General features: G+C 35.1%; 1 protein-coding gene and 1 long non-coding RNA gene across 6 annotated transcripts in view; one reads left to right on the top strand and one right to left on the bottom strand.

The window, feature by feature from the left end:
• The window catches only part of lilli (AF4/FMR2 family member lilliputian), a 301,708-nt gene that overhangs the window by 230,198 nt on the left and 50,617 nt on the right, over positions 1-20,893 (top strand). The gene's annotated exons all lie outside the window — the stretch shown is intronic.
• The window catches only part of LOC105154761 (uncharacterized), a 42,074-nt gene that overhangs the window by 10,509 nt on the left and 10,672 nt on the right, over positions 1-20,893 (bottom strand). The window contains exon 2 of the long non-coding RNA XR_847240.2: positions 1-20,893. This exon is cut by the window's left edge and continues 10,509 nt beyond it. This is a non-coding gene — a long non-coding RNA (uncharacterized LOC105154761).

Below are 20,893 nucleotides of genomic sequence, written 5' to 3'. Positions count from 1 at the left end.
ATATATAATTTCGAAGATAACGACTTATTAGCGACGATAACACGGATACATATGATGGCGTTTGTGTACAACACACCTGTTAAAATCCTGGGAGCCCATCAATTACTGTTTTATTTATCGAAAATGTGTCTAGTCAACATGATTATTTCTTTCACATAATTTACTACATTAATGCCAGAGTATGGTTACTATCAGTTTGAGGTGGTTGGTTGGCTATTAGAGCTAGTTCCAGAAACCTGTGATATACTCTCTTCGAAAAATCGTCGGCACATAATCATTAGCGTGAGAAATACGGTGAAAATGTTGAGCAACACAGTTCCCCAGGCACTGTTGGCGCTCGTCTTGCACAACCCGTATCCCGTAATAACGTCCGCCACATCCCGACAATCCCCTCTGTTCCCTTCGTTGCCTTCGCCGATCGGCGAGCGCTTAATATCACAATTCCGTCATTAATTAGCGTCCTGACCACTAACCGCGGATATAAATACGACCGGAAGATCGCGTGGAAAATATCGCGTGTGCTATAAATAAAAATGCATCGATGTTTACCGCGAATGCAGGAAAAAAGTCATCTACATGTATTACATATCGCATCTAAAAAAAGATTATTGCGTTTGAATATATGTATTTTATATTGGACTGTAACTAAATGATAAAAAACCGGTGCGCGGTAGACTGAAAGAGAAAAATGCAATTACCGTAATTTAACTATAATTATGATTATAATATTTAATTATATTAATAGTGAGTTTATCTAAACCGTTATATAATAAATTAAATAAATTAAATAAGTAAGAAAAGGACCAAAGAAACTGATAATATCACAATTAAATTTGATCACCGACTCGATAATGATGCTACTAACATTTTGATGTACTGTTAAAGCGTTATCGTTATAATGTAATATTTTTTTCTTGCAATAAGTTCTTTACAGTGTTTGAAAATGCCAGTGCTATCATTATCAAATCGACGATCAACTTAATCGTAATATTATTGTTTCAACTTTACACACAGTTTATGAATTGCGTTTCAAGTCCGACAGTAAACAGTATAATTTATACAAATAATTGAAAGACGTGTTTGTAAATCTAGATATGAATATTATTAAGCTATCAAGATTTACCTCGATCGTGTTGGTCTTTTCTTTGATTATTTCCTTTTTATTCCAACTAATATATTTTTTGATAGAATTATAAATATAATTATTTTATCATACAATTATAGTCACACATATCAAACACTTTCTTTTTAGTCTACACTGAGAAAAATGTTTAGTTGGATGAATAAAAAAATTCTGATCATATCAAATCAGAATTCTGACTATCTCAATTATAATTATAATAAATTCAATAAAAAAATTTTACATTTTCAATCAAAATTCTTATTAAAGCAATTATATTCTTTTTCTACGATGTGAAACTTATACGCAATAATTATGAATGATTTATGAAATTTTACATTCCATATTTTAATCATAATCGCAGACAAAGATTAGAAGATAGGTGTCTTCAGATGGCGACGCTAATTTTGCGGAGTTCCGTCACATGCCGGACGAAAAATTGAAAAACATGCGTCTCGCATGCGAAGTTTATAAAGTGCAGTTCGAAGAATGCGAGACGGGATGATTTCCGAGTCTGTCTTTGATAGTCCGTAGGATCATAAAGCGCACCAGTTCGTGACGGCTATAACCGGCATCAGAGGACCGCAGATCGTTAAACATCCACCTGCATCGACTAGCTACACTTCGCTCGCACATCCTTTTACGACAATAGCTTGATGCGTGGTCTTTTCTCTCTGTCGCGTACCGTGGCTCGCCTCTCGCCGTGGAGGAGGTGTTAAGGCAGCGAGCTCATAAAATATTCATACGATGGTTACGGCGTTTTAACGGTATACGTCGGTGAATTCGTGAGGCTCAGGCAGGTATTAAATACCCGGGGAACGAGTCGAATCGAAAAGTTCTTTTGTACGAATGCAAAATGCCTTTTTTAAATCTTCAATTTATGATCTTTTAATTTTGTTAACAATTTTTCAATTGTTTGTTTTTTTTATTGTAGTTAACGTTTCTTTCTCTTGTCGTGCGATGCTTGGAAATATTTTAAAATATATGTATTAATATTAGAACAATATTAATTTTGGTAGTAATATATCAATATGGATATCTAATAAATATAAATTGATTTATTAATAAAAAATTGGTCCATTATTTGTTTTTAATACATATTCTATCTTTGCTGGAACTCAATGCTTGAAAGTTACTAATGGAAATTAACAATGTTGTACTGTTCTTTTAATAGAATATCTTTCAATTATTTATATAAATGATATTGCAAGAAGAAATTTTCTTTTTATTCTATTTCTTAAAGTTGCTCTTTGTTCTCAAAAATTCAATATCCTTCTTCAATATCTTTCTTAGTCAATATAATCATCTGATTTTAATTTTTAATACCATTTGTAGTTTTGAAGAGCAGAGTGAGAAACGGATTTCCTTCTCCAATATCTTTTAAGTAATTAGAAGATATTCTGCTAGAAGAATGATGTAATATGGCACTGTTGCAGTTGCTGTACTATTCAAACACAGAAAAATACATACTATATGCAAATAATATTGTAATTACTTATTTTACTTGTATTTCAAAAGTTCATATTTCCGCAAATCTATCATAAGTTGTCACACAAGCATAAAATTTATTCAAAATATATTCTAAATTTTAATAAATTTGACTACTTCAATCAATATTATTTAATTAAAACAAATTCGTTTTGCTTATTATATAAAGTCGATGAATTTTATAATATATTCTTCAAAAGAGAGAGAGAAAATAAATTCTTATTTTGAATAAATAATAAGTTTTTCTAAAATTTATGTAGTAAGTACATTTTAAAGAATACTTTATCAAGAAAGTATTCTTTGTTAAAGATAACTGTTACTTAAAAGAAAGAAAGTACAATATATTGAATAATTAAATACTTTTCTTAGCAATAAAATGATATTCTTTTGTGTGCAAATGACTATTTCAACAAGAATAGAATTTGTATTAAAGACAAATAATTGGCCAAATTTTTATTAATTGAGCAGGTATTTGGATAATATTTTCTAAAGCGTTTATACATTATTTTGTCTATTTCCTGTAAAAAGAAGCTTTAATCGATTAATGTCTCCACGAGATTGCACGTGCGACGGGCGAATTACACAGTGCGTTCTCGTGCAAGGTCGTTTCGACGAAAAAGTGTGCATTCGTTGAATCAATGTTGAATCAATGCTGGAGCACGCACGCATGCACTCGTTCGTTCAGTGTTCGCTTGTAGTGTTACGTAGCCGCGTTTTGCGCACCTTTGCTTCCGTTGGAGATCGATACCTGTTGAGTGCGACTATGCATTCACGTACATACTTGCGTGCATATATGTACACACGTACGCACACACATACACACACATACGGTTACAACGGCATGCGTATGCGTTCCATTCTGCGAGATTATGCCAGCTCATGAATACATAGGGGCTACAACTGTCGCCGGATGATTGATAAATCTATATCACTCTCGCTCAATATTATTTACCGTACAACAAGTTGTCGGCAGATACACGCTTCCGCTTTCGGCAACACGAGAAACTGAATTCCCATATAGTTGGCGAAATTAAGTCTAAAAGGTGAGATCGATTGCGATTATGACAGTGGAGAGAAGTACGCCACTGTATTTTGCGATTGATAATAATTATTGTTAATACGTATTATTAATTGCGAATACTAATAATAATTGTGAACACTAATAATTGACAATAATTAATTTTCCAATTAATAATGAAATTTATCGTCATGCCATTTTTAATGGCTTTACGGCAATGAACATTAAATCAATGCTCGTCGCGCGCGCGCGCGCGCACGCGCTTAATAATTCCATAACTATTTTATCATTGGGTAACACCATGCTGATATTTATGATCACATTACATTTATTACAAGGGTTACAATTGATCGTACAAATTAGCAGTAATTTCATTTCCAATGATTATCGTCTCATTCGCTTTTGAATTTCCTATAAATGCGATATCTCGTTTTAATGCTTTGATAAAAGCATCAAATGCGTTTTCTCGCGGCTGAACGACGATGGGACCAGTCGAGAATAAACTCAATGCGTACTGCGGTTAAATTAATCGGCTTATTATTTATTCGTTCTCGGTTTTAATAACGCGAAGTAAAAATCGGAACCGCAAATTTTTCAGCAGTTCAGGTTTCATCACCGTACATCGCATTCAAGACGGTGACTTATAATTATAGAATTAGACGTGAACATGCAATGTGACTTAACGGATGTAATTACTTCCAATTCTATTTTTCAATTACTCGGAATTATTTCGGCGTCATTCGTCGCGGTCCAGCGCGTACCTACGTTACGATTTATTACGCCGTATCTCGTTGTACATCTGATTTTCACGTCGGTATATCGCCAACCATTAATTTCCGCTATTATCAGTATTATCGTTGATCGGTGTTCATAACGTTCTCAAGTTACGGTAATTACCGTATCGTCGAGTGCTATTAATTACGGCGGGAGATCGATGAGCATTGCGCGGTTGTCCTCGATGGAACAATTTAATAAACTGGCACTAAATGAGAACCACTGTTAAAAAGCGGGTGTATAGTCTTTGGCAAATTAGCATTGGCATGTTGAGAATAAAGGAACAGTAAGGATTATGGATGCGTTTAAAAAGTTAGTAGTTTCAGAAAGAGAGCGATATTTTTAGAGTGATGTGTCGAGGCCACGTTTCTTCTTGAACGATCTGGAGGACGTTTTATTATTATCCGCATGATAAGGCTAATAAGCTTTCTACAATAAGCCATTACCTAAGTTTAAGTCTTAAGCCTTAATCAAAAATCGACCAATTAAAGTTGAATGTGAAAAGAATAATCGATTCTGATTGGTCAATTTCTAATGGCTGAAAGCTTAGGTAATGGTTTGCCTCGGTTGTTGAATTGGTATGGCACTCGTCCTGAAAAGTTGGAAGATTTAAACTCTGACTGAGGCAATAAAATTATTTTTCGCAATAAAATTATAAATAAATTATAAAATTATAAATTAGTAGATTTAGATTCTCTTTAACATCTTATTATTAATATTCTTATAATATAAAGATGCTTATTAGCATAAAAAATTAAATTGCTTATCGATTTAATAAGTAATAATATTACTCTCGTTTTGTTCGTGGATGTGTTTCAAAAAAAGATTCGGCGCGCAACTTGCAGATATATATATATATATATATATATATAAATTCACACAGAAATATTTAAGCACCAAGATCCGCTTTAACCGAATAAGGTTCCTCTTATTTAATTAGATAAGGGTTTATTTTGTAGGAAGTCCATAAGATCTTATGTACGTTTTCTTAAACATTGTTTGTATTCACGTCTTCCTGTCCCATAGAGAACTTGGGATAATAGGAAACTTGTTGTGGAGCGCGTTACCCGATCCCGGCTTCGTTTCCCATCGTTCCGGTTCTTACACGTCCGCGTTAGGGCGGATAAGTTTTCGCGGAGGGAGATACAAAGCGGGTTGCACCACCGGGTACCTCTCGGGGGAATTGTACACACGGGTAGCCAAATTAAATACCGAATATCGATCGTTTTTCTCCGCCTGGCGGTACATACATCGTCGATCGCATGACCCACTTGCCCAATTATGCTGTATACGATGTCGCGGAAGTGCTAAATCATCGCGTAATCGCAACACTGTAATACTTTTCAGATAATACAGTCGAACCTCGCTTAGCATATTGTTGTGTCATCCGGCCTGATCGTCGGTCGATTACGTCGTGTATTATTTCAGACTCCGATATGATTTCCAGCATAATTTTTTCATAATAAGTAGTGCAGAAAAGAAAAACGCGCACCGTTTTTGGATTTACGAGAGAAGCGGCGATATATATTAGGGAAGAGAAAATCTTATGATTAATTTCTATTCAAAGCGGTGTAAGTGAAAGGAATAATGTTGTTTTTTTAGACCTTCTGGATAAAGTATGAAAAAGTTATTTAAAAAATTGTTTAAGGAACACTTTGAAAATTGAATACATAAGGTATTTATACAAATTTCAATATTCTTACTTAATTTTCGAGGTATTTCCTAAACGCTGCGAACTTTTTAATAATTTTTGTATCTAAAAGGCTGAAATTTACAAACAATATTTTTCCTTTCGTTTATAGAATAGAAAGACTGTCAATGAAAAGATTAGTAGTACTATGTTCCTTTTTTTAATTTAGTACAAAATCTTTTTTATATATTATTTGAGTTGAGTAAAGTAAATTTTCCGATATAATATTATGTTAATAATTTTTATGTAATAATTTGTGAAGGAGAATTAAAACTACTATTACTTGAGTTGGAATAGGAAGTTTTTTTGACTTATACCTTTATATTACCTTTTTGAACAGAAATCGGTCTCTTTTTAACATCATAAATACAAGATAAGTCATAAATTACGAACGAATTATGACTTAGTTTCGAGAGAAACGCGCCTTTTACTGGTACCGCGTAAGAACTTCCGGCGCAAAAAAATTCCAACTGTTTAAACTATAATTCACTTTACTCGCCGGGATGCTTGCCGCGCTCCTTTGTTTTCCCGCCGCAGAATAGTATTTATAATTCCAGTTACAAACTACGAAGGAAAGAAGTAATGCGATGAAATGAATATTTCACCTTATCGTATCCACTCGCACTCGGCAGTGCGATAAACAATGATCGTTTCCGTATCCGACGAGTACTCGCGCGTAGCGGCACACGCCATTATCCGAATCGAAGGGTGGAAAGATATATTATGCCGCCTCTCTCGGCTCTTGCCTCTGAAGAAGTAAATTGTCGGCGGCAGGTTGGCCCCGACGTCAAAAAGTTCAACGTCTGCTGAGCGCGCGGTGGGAAGGGATCGAAGGGACGATGGAGGGTGAGAAAGAGCGAAAGGGTGAGAGGCAAACTAAAGCGAAGGAGCAGCAGGGCAAGACGCCCGCGTAGTTTATTGTGAGCGAGCGCGAACGGTAGGAAAGAAGACAGGGAGAAGAAGGTCCATTTTCCTAATAACGCCCTGGGTTCAGCCGTACGCCACGCTGGGAAGGTTAGGTAGGTTCTCTCGTCGCTGTTCTACTTCGTTTCCACCCTCTTCGCCATCTTTTCCTGCCCTACGAGGAGTCTCTTCTCTGCTTCCTTCCAGCTTTTTCCATCTACACCACGCCATGTTTGTAACACTGAAAAAAAAAATACTAAAAACAAATGTTTAAATAGTTCTTTAAGTAAATATTTTTTAAAGTAAAACATATATTTATATTGTTATAAAAACATTGTATTTATATTTATATTAATTTGATTTAACCATCATTTTTTGTTGAGTAAATAGTTATTTACTGCAAGTAAAGGTTTACTTAAAGTTTATTCAAAAAAATATGTATTAAGATTTAGTAAATTTTTTTTCAGTGAACGTTTTTTTTCCCTTTTGCTTAAGACCGCCCTTTCGCCACCCCTGTGGCACGAGCAACGCCTTTTCTAACCCGTCACTTACTGTAGGGTTGCTTCGGGATTGCTCTTCTAACGATAAATAACTAGATGAGGATGGATAAGACCGAATCGTAGGAGGGAAAGACCGTTGGAAAATAAAGAAACCATCTCGCGCGTTCATCTTTTCGTTAGCGGCCGATGAACATCTCTTTTTCTCTTTCTCTCTCTTGTCATGCTTTGATTAATTAATAACGCGGCGAGAAAGGATGAGTAGGACTTCGTCACGCAATTACTCGTTAATTTTCCGTGAGTCGGGCTGGGTAAATCTTGCCCGAGTAATTGTGATTTTTCTGTTACGCCGAGCGAAGATGAGACTGAAAAGAAACATTACGAAGTTGTTACAAGACTTGACTCTTTTTCATAGCATCGTTTTAATAAGCATTTTTAATTAACGCATTTGTTACTTTATATTTATTTCAAAAATCGTGTCATTACACGACATGAATATTAAACGAAGAACATTAATGTCAGGAGAGCAAGATATTCATCCGGACGAGATCCATCAGGTTATTATATCAAGTCTAATCGAGCGAGCAGAGACTCGCGGAATTTTTTCTCGAGGTGTAAATCATTTCCTTTATAAAGATGACAGCGAACAACCGTGAAGTACGTAATTCAATCTCGAATAGTTTATTCATGCGATGTGATTGATCGATAATTAATTATCTGAAATTATCGAAGCCCCTTCGATACCAGACCTTCTCTCCTCATCCCACTTTCTCTATACGTGTCAGGAGTAACGTGATACTCCTATGATCAATCGCGAAACTCATTTAGCCGGGTCGACGTATGACTTTCTCGATTATCTATCGGAGAGCGTATGACTGCCAATTAATCCGTCGAATATGCTGACGTGGGCGCTGGAAAGACGGCAAACCGTTTAATGGTTAAAATACCTATGTGCGACGCGCGAGAAGGAAATGGCACGTGTTTGTGTGCTGCATGTGCGCGCGTACGTGCGCAAATTGTATACGTGTGTTGGTCACTGCTAAAAGGCCGGCGAGGTGGAGTGTAGGAGGGTCGATAACACGTTCTCCCACCACCCTCTTTATCTTCGAATACCCTTCGCTCGGCTTCTATGCGGCCAGGTCGGAGTTACTTAACGTGATTAAATCCACCCCTGCGATCCCGCCCTCCAGCTGTCCGCGTATCCATCCTTTTACCCTTCCTTTTCCCCACCTCCTCCTGTTTCCTCTCTTCTAGCTCGTGCCCTCGTTACGTCTCTCGAATCGCTCCACGCATGTGTGAATCCGTGAATAACTATGCGAATCCGTGTATTAACTAATTCGCGCGATTGACTGGTTTATGTTTTATTAGCGACACTCGCACGCGTTCCCCTCTTTTTTTTTTATTTTTTTTTCCCCTTAACGCATCAGACGCGAGATTCAACGCGTTTTAGTTATGGCGAATTCGATTGGACGCGTTCAGTGCGTGCGTTCTGGTGCATATGAAAGTCGTACATAAATTGACAAAGATTTGTATTTAATTCCTTCAGACTCTGTGTAATATACAAATTAGAAGACACATTATCCGTTAAAATTATTTAATTCTAACAACATCATCTGAAATCAGATGTACATAATAGTGTATACGTTAGAAAAATAGTCAAAATTTTGGAAAAAAATTAATTGTTTAGTATGAATTGCTTATTAAAGTTGAATTGTCCTTGAATTGTCCTTGAATTGAATTAAAAAAAATTTTTGTTGACATGAAAATGAAAATAAAATCAGATCTGAAATGGTTAATACAAATATAAAAATGGGTTATCCTTAATATATTTTATCGTTCTGTTAAGTAAAACTATGGCACGATTGATTTGTTTTAGCGTCGAGACACTATCGCGTCTCCTAATATGTGTTTTATAATTCGAAATATTAGTACTTTATTACTTTTACATTCAGATTAAATCAGTGTACAATGGCTTTAATATGCATCAATGCATACTAGTGTGTCTAGTCAAATTTGCTATTAGATAAAATGTTTCCCCACTTTTATGATACGTTCGTGCTGTTGAAAGTTTAAAGGAAAAGAAGACGAGCTGTCGCACTTTGCCATTAATTACTTGACTGATTTATTAGTTTGATACGTGATCCGATAGGTATATCAGGGGATTTACATGTTTTATCTGCGTATTTATTATTCGCGTCCTCGTGAAAATTTTCACGTTAACCGTTTAAAGCGGTTCTATAAATCGCGGATTTAAATTTATTGATGATATAATTAATTTAGGTTTATGTAATAAATTGAGGGGAATTCGAAGAATATTGTTACGCATTATATTATTAATTGATCGATTTCTGCGTAATGAAGTATGCTAAGAGAAATTGCGTTTTTCTCTACATTTTGTATTTATTGTTGGTCGTTTAATAGATTTTCAATTACGAGAGTGAAATAATCGAATCATCATTTTGATTAATTTCCTTTTATTATGACATTTATCGAAAATATGTGATGATATTCTTTAAAAAGAATTGTTTGAATTTCCAATCACTTGAAGAATAGACTCTGCATTCCTATGAAGTTGTCACTATTGTTTAGAATGAGTAGCTTGAAGCCTATCATTCTCTTTAAAGTATCGAGTAAAAAGGATGTCGATGAAGTTGAAAGAGATGCTAGTACAACTGAGAAAAAAGTACTAAATTTTAATAAACATTTATTTGAATAGTACTAGCTGAATATTTATTAAATGTAAATATATATTCATTTGGTACACAAGAATCAATCAATTTGATTTAACTATCATCTTTACTAAATGTTTATTTACCGCAAGTAAATATTAAGTTGATATTATTCAACAAACAACTATTTAAAATTTAGTACAATTTTCTCCCAATAAGTTTAATTCTTTCTAACTAAACACAAAAGCTAAGAGAATGCGCAGTACTTATTACTACATTTATATATTATATATGTAACTATACCCGAGGGATGAAATTTGAGGAAATTTGCGTAGTTGTTTAATTTTAATTATGTAACTTGCATTCAATTATTTTTGTGTATACAAGAGCTGTGTTTCAACAGGAGCGATCGTCGCGTTTAGTTATCCGTAAGCTATTTCCTTCAGATTGTATTTCCGAGTTTCCCGCTGAGTCACGTAAATTTAAGCGAAATGCCCAGCTATACCAAGATTATACCCTCCTTAATCAATTGCCACGCGCCGAATTTACCGGTCACGACAACGGAAGCGCGCGTGATTCTGAGGAAAATCGTGAGTAATATTAGCCACGCGAATATCCGCGTGACTCATTCCGTGGAGTCGAAATTCTCCTTACAGAATTCGGTCCTCTCGAAGGATTCATTCGAGTATATGAGAGAGAGGGTCACTTCCGGAAGAAAGAGATTACCGGACCGAGACTCGCTTACTCAGAGAGTCCCGTGATACGCGAGCATGAATGTCAGTGTATCCGCGTACATGTATGTGTGTGTTCGTTGCGTCATATCGAGGAAGTCGATGACCCACCTCCACCTCCTCTTCCTCTTCTTCCCTCTCTTCTGTGCTTCTCCTCTTCTCTCTTTTTGCACCGCGCGCACCGTCGTGTATTCGTTGTGTGTTCGGATATTCCGTCGAGTAAACCTTTGGTAACGTCTGTGTATTTTCCGTATTTTCTGGATGTGTGTGTGTGTGTGTGTGTGTGTGTGCTTGTGCAGAGAAAAAATTCGTGAATGAATTTTGCGCGGTTCGCGAGTCGACAACGGATCGAGAAAGAGAAAGAGAAAGGATCATTGCCGTATTATTAGGTTGCTCGTGCAGGAAGACGGGCGGTTGAAAAATGGAAATGTGATAGATACGAAATTTTTCCGGAAATTCGCGTGCGACTACGAAGTATTATACTTAATTAATCCTGGCTGAGTTTATACTTACTCGACATTGCATTCAGGCTTTCTTATTTGATTTAAAATAAGTTAATTTTTTATCCTTTTCACAGACATCAATTATTATTAATCCGTTGGATTTAAAAATGTATTATCTTACTAATTTGTTTTATTAAAAAATTTTTTTTCTGATATTTGATAAATATTGATGATATTCGTCTATTAATGTAAAATCTTTTTTGTGAAAACAATTTTTAAACAACTTTTTAATCATATTGACCTACAATCGATATGATCGTACAGTAAATTTGAACAGATCAGCATATTTAATAATTGCTTTCCATTTTATAAAAAATTTGATATTTGTAATAGACTACAATTTATGTATTTATTTATAATAACACATTGTTATTTTGATAGCACTTGTTCTAAACGACAATTATTACTATTATTATCAAGCTATTTATTTTATTCGTAGTATCGATATAATATTAAACTAAATTTACATAATGTTAAATTATGCTATCAATTGTGAAATGCGTTATATTAATATTTTTAGGCGATTAGTCAGAATTATGACATTTACATTCTCCGCGATCCGTCCTTTATCCTATATTGTCGCGGAATTGCGTTCTCACGATGGGGATTCTTTGGTGAAGGGGCCACAAGGGGATTCATCCCCTCATCGGTGATCCGACTCGTTGGTGTGGTTATTCATAAGGTTGATATCGGGGTGACTGTTGGATGCAAATCAAGCGGAAGTCAACGACTAAGCGGAACGACGTCTAACCAAGTCTTTTGCTTTTCTGACCGAAAGACGATGAGAGGGTGGGAAATACGAAATGGAGCGTTGATGGGAAGTACGAACGACTTGATTAAAACTCCGAAGGTTCGTTTAACATTCTCACTCTCGTCATTGGTTCGTTTCGATCCTAAAGGTGGTAATCACTTCCGAACTAACTTACCTGCGATCTTTGCAAGGATTCCACCGAAATTTCTTGCGAATTTTCCTTCTTTCGTGCAAAGAACCTTTTTCGGTTTATTTCTTTATACGAAAGAAGAAAAGTATGCTGAAGTATCTAAAACTTTAGTTAGAGACGACGGTAAAGAACATTTTGTATTTGTGTTAGAAAAACGATCCACTCAAATCATTAAAGTTTTGTGTTGAATTTGTAACATATTTGTAATATATTCGAGCATTAATTTAACAATAAAGTGATTATGTTATTTAAATATTTTGTGTTAAATTGATATTCAGTATTTTTTAGTGTTAACATAACACAATTTATGAGTAAGTGAACAAATAGGATAAAAATAATATATTTTAACACGTAAATCCTAAGATAAAGAAATACAATATTTAACATAATCATAAATATTAATTTTACTGAAAAAAATGCTTTCACAATTTGTTTATAAATGTGTCAGTATTATCTCTTTTGCGTTAATTTTTTTACATGATATTTGTGTTACTGCCTATTATATTTTTGTATTGAATTAACACAAAAATTGGAGTGGATTGTTTGAGATATGTGAAATGTATTAAATTTATCACAAATTTTCCAACTCCTGCAGACTCGAGAATAATTTTAGACTAGATCAAAATAATTATATATCTCTGAAGCTGGTAGTTCAAATGTCAAAACTTTCTGCAGCGTTACTCTCATCATGCTTGAATTTTCTACATAATTATTTGGATGATCCAATAATTATTTTCAGATCTCTATCTAGCTAAATTTTTAGATACTTCAAGAAAATCCTTCTTTCCATAATAAGAATTAATACTTATCGATTCCGGGGCGATAGCGCTTAATGTCGCGAATAATTTTTCATCTAGATTTTCGAAGAGATATCTACAAATATAAAATACAACGTTATGCTACGAGTTTATAAGGTTGCTCGATGAAGGAAATTTTTCTGATCTCGAGCAACTTTATCTTTCATTACAAATGATATACCTGAACGATTTATTATCTGGGTAACATTTCCTTAGTGAAGTGTAATTACATGAGGAAAATTTAATATTATGCAAATCTGAGTCGAAACATGCTGCGTGCGCGAAACAACCATGCAGTTACTGACATTGATGTCAAATTACCGAAGCTTGCTGCGAATAGTAAATAGCGCTTATACTTGGGATCGTAACGTAACAACACAAGAGACATTTGTCCGGCCGGGACGCTGATTATGTAAGCGTTAATTAATTAATTAATTATCGAAGGATGTTAATCGCTTGAGGATCGCCTCGTGGTAATTTCGCGGTAGCGAACGCCGGTGGAGACAATGATATTAGCGATACGCGAAATAATGGTTCTCTCATGAAAATCATCCCTGCTACCACCGCCGCCGCCGCCGCCTCCTCGCCGGTAATTGCTTCAAACACGTATAATTACTGGCGAAGCCGCGTTCATCCCCCCCCTCCCCCCCTCCCCGCCAGCGTTCGGGTCTCGCGCTGATGAAGGGACGTGCAAATTAGCGGAAAGGGCCTCGATGTAAATGAGCCGTTTAAGCATTCACAGCATCGTCGTGCTGTAAAAACGCTGGTCCTCTGCTGACCGCGCTTGTGCCGCCGTATATTCCGCCAGTTAACACTCTCTCGCCGCAGGTTCAAGGCCAACGAACTCGGAACTGACCCCTCGTAGTCGTGGTTTAGGCTTATGCCTGTAAACGTCATCGTGACCCAGTTTGCACAAGCCCGTAGGCCTCACGTATACGCGCAAGTACGCGTGTATATGTGCACGTGATACCTGAATGTGCGATAGCTGTAAACCTAACCCTGTGGCTCGAGGCGATCGAGTCGGCAGCGCTACGCTTTTATTATTCACGAGGGAGGTGCTTGCTTCGGCAGCACTAACATCAACTTTCGAAGGAGTCATCGGTTTTCTTCCTGGAGGCACGAAGGCTTCGAGAATTACGTCCGACTTGGTGGCTGCCTGGGAATATGTGAAATTTCACGTAATAAATTCCGTTATGCGTTATACGCTGTGTATGTTGATGCAGCGATCGAGGGATGCACTTGTAAGTAGGGTTACATCGTTGACTGATTTTCTTCTACATCCAATTAATCTTTATTTATTTTTGTTATAGCTGCTTTTAGTAAACTAGAGATTTTTACTCATATATTCTTAATCAAAATAATCTTCAAATCAAAATAATTTGAGTCTTTTTGGAACAAGCAAAGTTTCACTTTCAAATTTGTTTAAAGCAAAGAAATATGGAAAGAATGATTTTGAAGCATTTAAAAATTTTGCTGGATACAGATCTGAGAGTAATTTTGTTAGACCATCAAAATAATTGCGTAGAAATCTCAAACATATTGAGGAATATCGCAAACAGTTTTGATATTATTGCAAAATTAGTTTGAGCATCTTACATAATTATTTCGATGATCCAATAAAATTATTTTCAGATCTGTATCTAGCTAAATTTTTAGTTATTTCAGCAAAATTATCCTTTCTATGAGGGCGGATTAAATAAATTTTAAACAAGAGTTAAGAAATTACTTGATAGTGTAATAGATATGTTGAAAAGTAATCCTGATTTTGTTCTACATTTTTTTCAAAGCCTAGAATAGCAAAAAGGATCCAAATTGCAGAAGGATTAATATTATTTAATTCTTAATGAGAACTTCACTTTTTAAGCAGAAACAGAAAGTCGTAGAGGAAACATATTTTTCGTATTCATGAAGGTAGCGCATCAAAGTTTCATCGTTTATCGAGATACAATAAACGAGTATTGGCCATTAACGTCGTACAAATTAATAATGTAGTAAAACGACAGAATATCAGGCTTCAATTTGGTCGGCATTGAATTCTGCGAAATTCTCTAATATTAACTAACCATGCACGATTTCTCTATAACTTGTCCCGTACATCAGTATAATCGAAGCATCCAACCAGCCATCCCAATGGTTTGCCAATCAATGGCGATGGACACACACGCGATGGTTTCCTGCAGGAAGGCAATTGTGCGGGCGAGAGGATGAAGGGGGGAGGGGGGGGGGACGAAAGAATTAACCGAATATAACCGGAGACGCCGCGGAGGCGTACGACCTTCGCCTGAGTATCGATTAATAGCGGGTTAAGCTCAATGCCAGACCGAAAGCGATCCGCTAATCCACTATACGTATTGTCAATCTGATTACTATCGGATTTAAGCGGCGTAGTATTAGGGGAAGCTCTGCCCGAATTCCTTTTCCCAATGTCTAAGGGAATTTCATCCCATAGGGTAGAATAAAGTAATTATTTATTTATTTACGTAATGTGATTTATACGTTTTAATCCTCGCAATCTGAATGATGATTAGGAATATAATAATTGAAAAGTTCAGATTGTGAATTAAACTTTCTACTTGCACTTTTGTAAAGTGAACATTTTAAGAATATTTAATGTCGACATTTTATCATTTTACGAATTTTTAAATTACCAGAGCTTAAAGCTTTATATAAAGGGTGAAGTAAAATAATTATTTATTCATTTGCGTAATATGATTTAATCGTTTTGATTATCGTGATACGAATGATGATGGAGAATATAGTGATTGAAAAGTTGAGATTGTGAATTAAACTTTCCATTTGTGTAAAGTGAGCGTTTTAGAAATAATATTTAATATCGGCATTTGATTATCTTACGGTTTTTTTTAATTGTTAGAGTTTTATACGATCGTTGATTTTATCGCTATATTTAATCTTACGTCGTGAATGTATCTACCTGTATTTGGCTTAGTTTTTCGTTACTCAGCTTCTGTAAAAAAGCAGTCGGCATTCGAGCCACCTCGCCTATTAATTTATTCCAACAGCAGCGAAAAGACGAAGGGAGAAAAGGTAGAGTGGCGACGGGTTGTAGCAAGTCCGTGTTTTCCAAAGGAAACTTTTCACTCTGTAGAAACATATAATTCACTTTTGCGCACGGACGGGATTTTTGTTGAAAGCCGTGCAAAAGCGCGAGGTAGTAGCCTGAGGTATTTCCCGTTCGAATTTTCAGCCCTAAAGAGAGCAAGCAGCGCCATGCAATATTTATATACCGCGAAACAGGAAATATATGTGTTAAAAATATCCACGGTCGTGTTCAGTATAGCCGCCGAACTTTTAAAATTTCATGCATTGCTTATAGCTGCGTATGTGGCCGCATTTTACGTTCGGTAAAGTATTTAATGACTCGGTGAATAATTACAGAGTCGCGTAATGTTCATAAATTCCACGCGATTCCACACTATAAGTAACAACAAGAATAATAAATTGACTATCTGATAACATTTATGCATTCTTTTAAACATTATAATTGAATTTGTTATTTTAGAAAGGATAATATTGTAAGTATTTCTTTTGAAAAAATCTCAAAAGCATTTTGATAGCAATGCATCAAAACATTTTGTTAAATATCCTGTTTCATTATTTTTATAATACATATTCTATTTATTATTTTTTTAATTATGTAAACTTATATTTTATTTATATAAATTAATGTGCGTGTAGGGAAGAAAATGAAAATAAAGCTAGGATATGTAGATGAAGAGGGAAGAAAAGCAAGCTGTGGAATGGATGTTAGACATAGAATCGAGAGTATAGAAAAGAGAATGTAAAAGAATCGAGCGAGATAAAGCTGCTTGTAAATCAAGTCCGAGTGGTAAGTCACTTGATTGAAAAAATGACTAAATAAATATATTAATATTCTTATACAAATTTGTGTCTACATTAGAAAATATTTTTATGCACGGAGAGAATTTTTTCTTAGAATTTATCCTGAAAATATGACAGTCATGGGACAACATTGTATTTCGAAGAATTTTAAATCTCTTTTATTCATTAATAAAACTACAATAAAGTGTAAAATAAGTTTGATCAATTTTACTGAAGTGCATAGTAAAAATCTTTAAAATATTATATTGTATCACAACTACCATATTTTCAGAATAAATTTTAAAAGAAAATTCTCTCCATGTGCTAATAATAAATATGCAAATTCATTTTTCTATTATTTCAAAAGTAAAATTTTTCTTTAAGTGTAACTCAATTTACATTTTATTTTACTCACAATTATTTAGAAAATTGCTGCTTTCTTTTTAATTCTCAAACGCTATGGATGTCCCATAAAGATCGTAACAACGCTTAAGAGATCATTTCCTGATCATTTTGAGACGAAAATTCTAAAAATCAATGTTGAAGCTCCAATAATTGGTCAATGTAATAAATATCAATAATTACAAATGTCAATAATTTTATCTCATACGTAATCTTTATATAAACAAGAAGTGACAATATATATTATTATAGTTTTCATTTTCGCATTTGAATGCGCGTTTATATAGGTGGTATGATTTTCTAATTTTAAAGCTTATAATTGAAAAATTATTACAGCCTCAACATTTTAATATTAGAATTTTTGTCTCATAATGATCTTAAGAATCTACTGTTAAACGTTGTTAAACGATTTGCGTAGTAGTGTTTCGACGCTAATATATATTTATGCTACATTCTTGCGCATACCGATTCGGGTGCAAGAATTGTATCCGCGTTGCAATATACGTGTTGTTTCTTTTACGATGCACTTGCGGCGAACCACGTGCAGCAGCGCTGAATTTGCAATCTTGTTCGCGACGTGTGCGGGGGTCAGAAACTATCAAAACTCAAAGTGCTCGAGAGGGTGAGAGAGGGAGGAGATGGAGAGAAACAGAGAATTATCCGGCAGCCCCCTTTTCGAGAAGTTTCCGAAGTCAGGATAACTTTTGGCTCCGACCAACGAGGCGAACTCCCGAGAATATCGCGTCGTCGTGCTGTACAACCCGTTAATAACTATCCACGTTGACGTGTGCCACGGTTCCGGCCGACTTTATGCATCGTCATTCGTTGGCCCGAGACGAACACTATGCACACCTGGCGGGTGAATGAGCCTCGCACATTCTCTTATAACGTAAATGAAGCGATGGAAACAAGCGAGCTACCGTGTTTCATCGCGAACGGTCTTTATTTTAAGTTTTTATTTTTTTTTTTTGCGTAGATACAAATGTGTATATAGTTTTGCTGAAGTATTTAAAAATTTAGCTAGATACAGATGTAAAAATAATTTTTTTGAAACATTAATATAATTATGTAGGACGCTAAAACTGGTTGAAGAATAGTTGCTGAATATTAAAACTTTTTGTCGTTATTCGTCACGTTAAAAGAAGTGACTTATAATATGTGATTTACAAAAACTTTTTTACTTTTTCATTAAAAAATTTTCTTGTCAAAATTTGATTAGAATAATCAAATTTTGAATAAAGTAACAAAAATTTTAAATGAAAAAGTAAGAAAGTTTTTGCAAGTCTCATATTATACAAACTATTTTTTGTTAGTGCATGTTCGAGTTGTCTTCTAATACAAATCTGAAAATATTTTATATTTTGTTGAACCAGAATAATTATGTAGAACACTTAAAATTGATTGCTAGAATGTCAAAATTTTTTTGCAGTTTATCATCATGCTCAATTTTGTTGGTCCAACAAAATAATTTTCAGATCTAGCTAAATTTTTAGACATTTTAGCAAAACCATATTTCCACGTGGTCTGTCGTCTTTTTCTTGAAATTGACGCGCAATTGAAGAAGTATTAAAAAATATATTAAATGTATTTTTCTAAATTTATCTCGAGGCAAAGAGCGCACTTTACTTTAAAATAGTATTTCCATTTTTCTCGCGGCATATATATATATATACGGCTTATCGTGTTACGATTTGCCATGGCACGAAAGATTGGACGAAGCAAGGAACCAAGTATCCCCAATAGATAGGATCCATTTCTCTGTCGAATGCCGGGTCTCCTTCATTTTGCGATTTTACGCTCACTCGGAACGTCCTCTCGAAAAATCGAACTCGGCAACGACAACGCGAACGGGACGTTTCGCAATTGCGGACGGAACGACCCGGCCAAGCGGAATGGAGATGCAAAGCCGCTCCAGATACGTTTGGATAAGCTCGAAGGAGCCGCCCGCCGGTAGCGTTTATGCAAGTCGATTCCGCATCATGGAGCGCCCCGGAGAGCCGGCAAACTGGGTCGTCGTCATGCGCCGCATCGCGTCGGCCGATGGCACATGTCGGCTCACGTTTTTCCCTTACATCCCTTCCGCGTATATAACGCAGCCTGCCTCTCATCCCTTCTCGCCGTGATATTCCCCTTTCTCTTTTTTGACACAAAAGACTCGGATCTCGCCGACCGTATGACATTTTACGTATTCTTATATATTCCTTTGTCCAAAAGCGGACGGCACGTAACGCTTTCTTTTAAGGGGATTGAAAGTTCCCCTGAAATCGTCTTTGTTTTATTGATTATTTTTTAAGTATTTTTCTAACTGCCTTTATATATACGAATATAAAAATTCTTTTCCTCGGTTAAAATATGAATGATAATGTAGTAGACACTTTATGCCAAAAACGAAAAAGGAAAATTATAATCTTGTTATCGGCTTCTGTCGACTTGTAATAACATTTGCTTTATATGCAAGTTATACTTTGTACATACAAAACAATATTGATTTGGACTAGGGATTGATATGAAGCAACTTGAGCTCTTAAAATTAGATATTTAATATGAAAGATTAATAGTAGAAAGATTAATATAAATATGAAAGATAATTAGTTCACAAATTTATACTTATGTATGCATGCGATATTGATGTAGTAATGTGTAGTGATGCGTCAATGACACATAAATCCTACTGAATCGGTAAAATAGACTTTAGGATCCCTTTAACCGGTTTTTTTTTAAATTGAATTATTTTAGAAAAATCTGTCTGGGTCCTCTTTCTCCCTTTTTTCCTTTTGGATCTCGACTAACGTGCTGAAACATCGTTATTATAAAATATAAAACAAAGTTGGATTGAGGTAAATTTTTTAATGAATATAAGAAACCGTTTGATAGTTTTATTTAACTTTATTTTACTTATCTTTTATTAATAAAAGAGCGTATTTTGCTTATGTTCTTATTGCACTGTTTATATATAACAAAGCCGTCACACGTAACCTCGCTTCTTCCACACTTGACAACGTAAAAAAAAGCGAGTGCTTTTTGCGGGTAAACTCGAATAACCTGCCAATAAATGCGATTTGCCCTTTGTCGGGCAACGGCGTTAGCTTTTTTATCGTCTTTACCTCATTTTAAAGTTGAAAAAATAATATTCAATCTCTTGTTTGAGGTAATACATAAGCAGATTATTTTTGATGTAAATTAATGTAAGTGAAAGGAATTGCGAAATGAAACAAAATCAAGAAAATGGGAAAAAGACAACATTATTAATTAACATGACAATCGCAGATTCTTTCTTTTTTTATTTTATTCTTTCATTTTTTCAAAATGTAAATTGATGTAAATTGTATTTATAAATACATCAATTTACATTTTGAAAAAACAAAACTAATATCTCCTTGACATTACGTAATTACATCGTTGCGTTTATTTGCGGGCGGGAGGGGGTTTGTCGGCTTGTCTCTCTTGATTTTATGCCTCGGTAATGCACTTCTTCGTGTTTCGCCTACGTTCTCTTCGTCAGCTCGCCGTTCGTACTTTC

The sequence above is a fragment of the Acromyrmex echinatior genome, chromosome 1 (genome assembly GCF_024713525.1).
Source record: "Acromyrmex echinatior isolate Ae372 chromosome 1, ASM2471352v2, whole genome shotgun sequence".
Lineage (NCBI taxonomy): Eukaryota > Metazoa > Arthropoda > Insecta > Hymenoptera > Formicidae > Acromyrmex > Acromyrmex echinatior.
The sequence above is the reverse complement of the archived record's forward strand: the minus strand, read 5'-3'. Positions and strand labels throughout refer to the sequence as shown.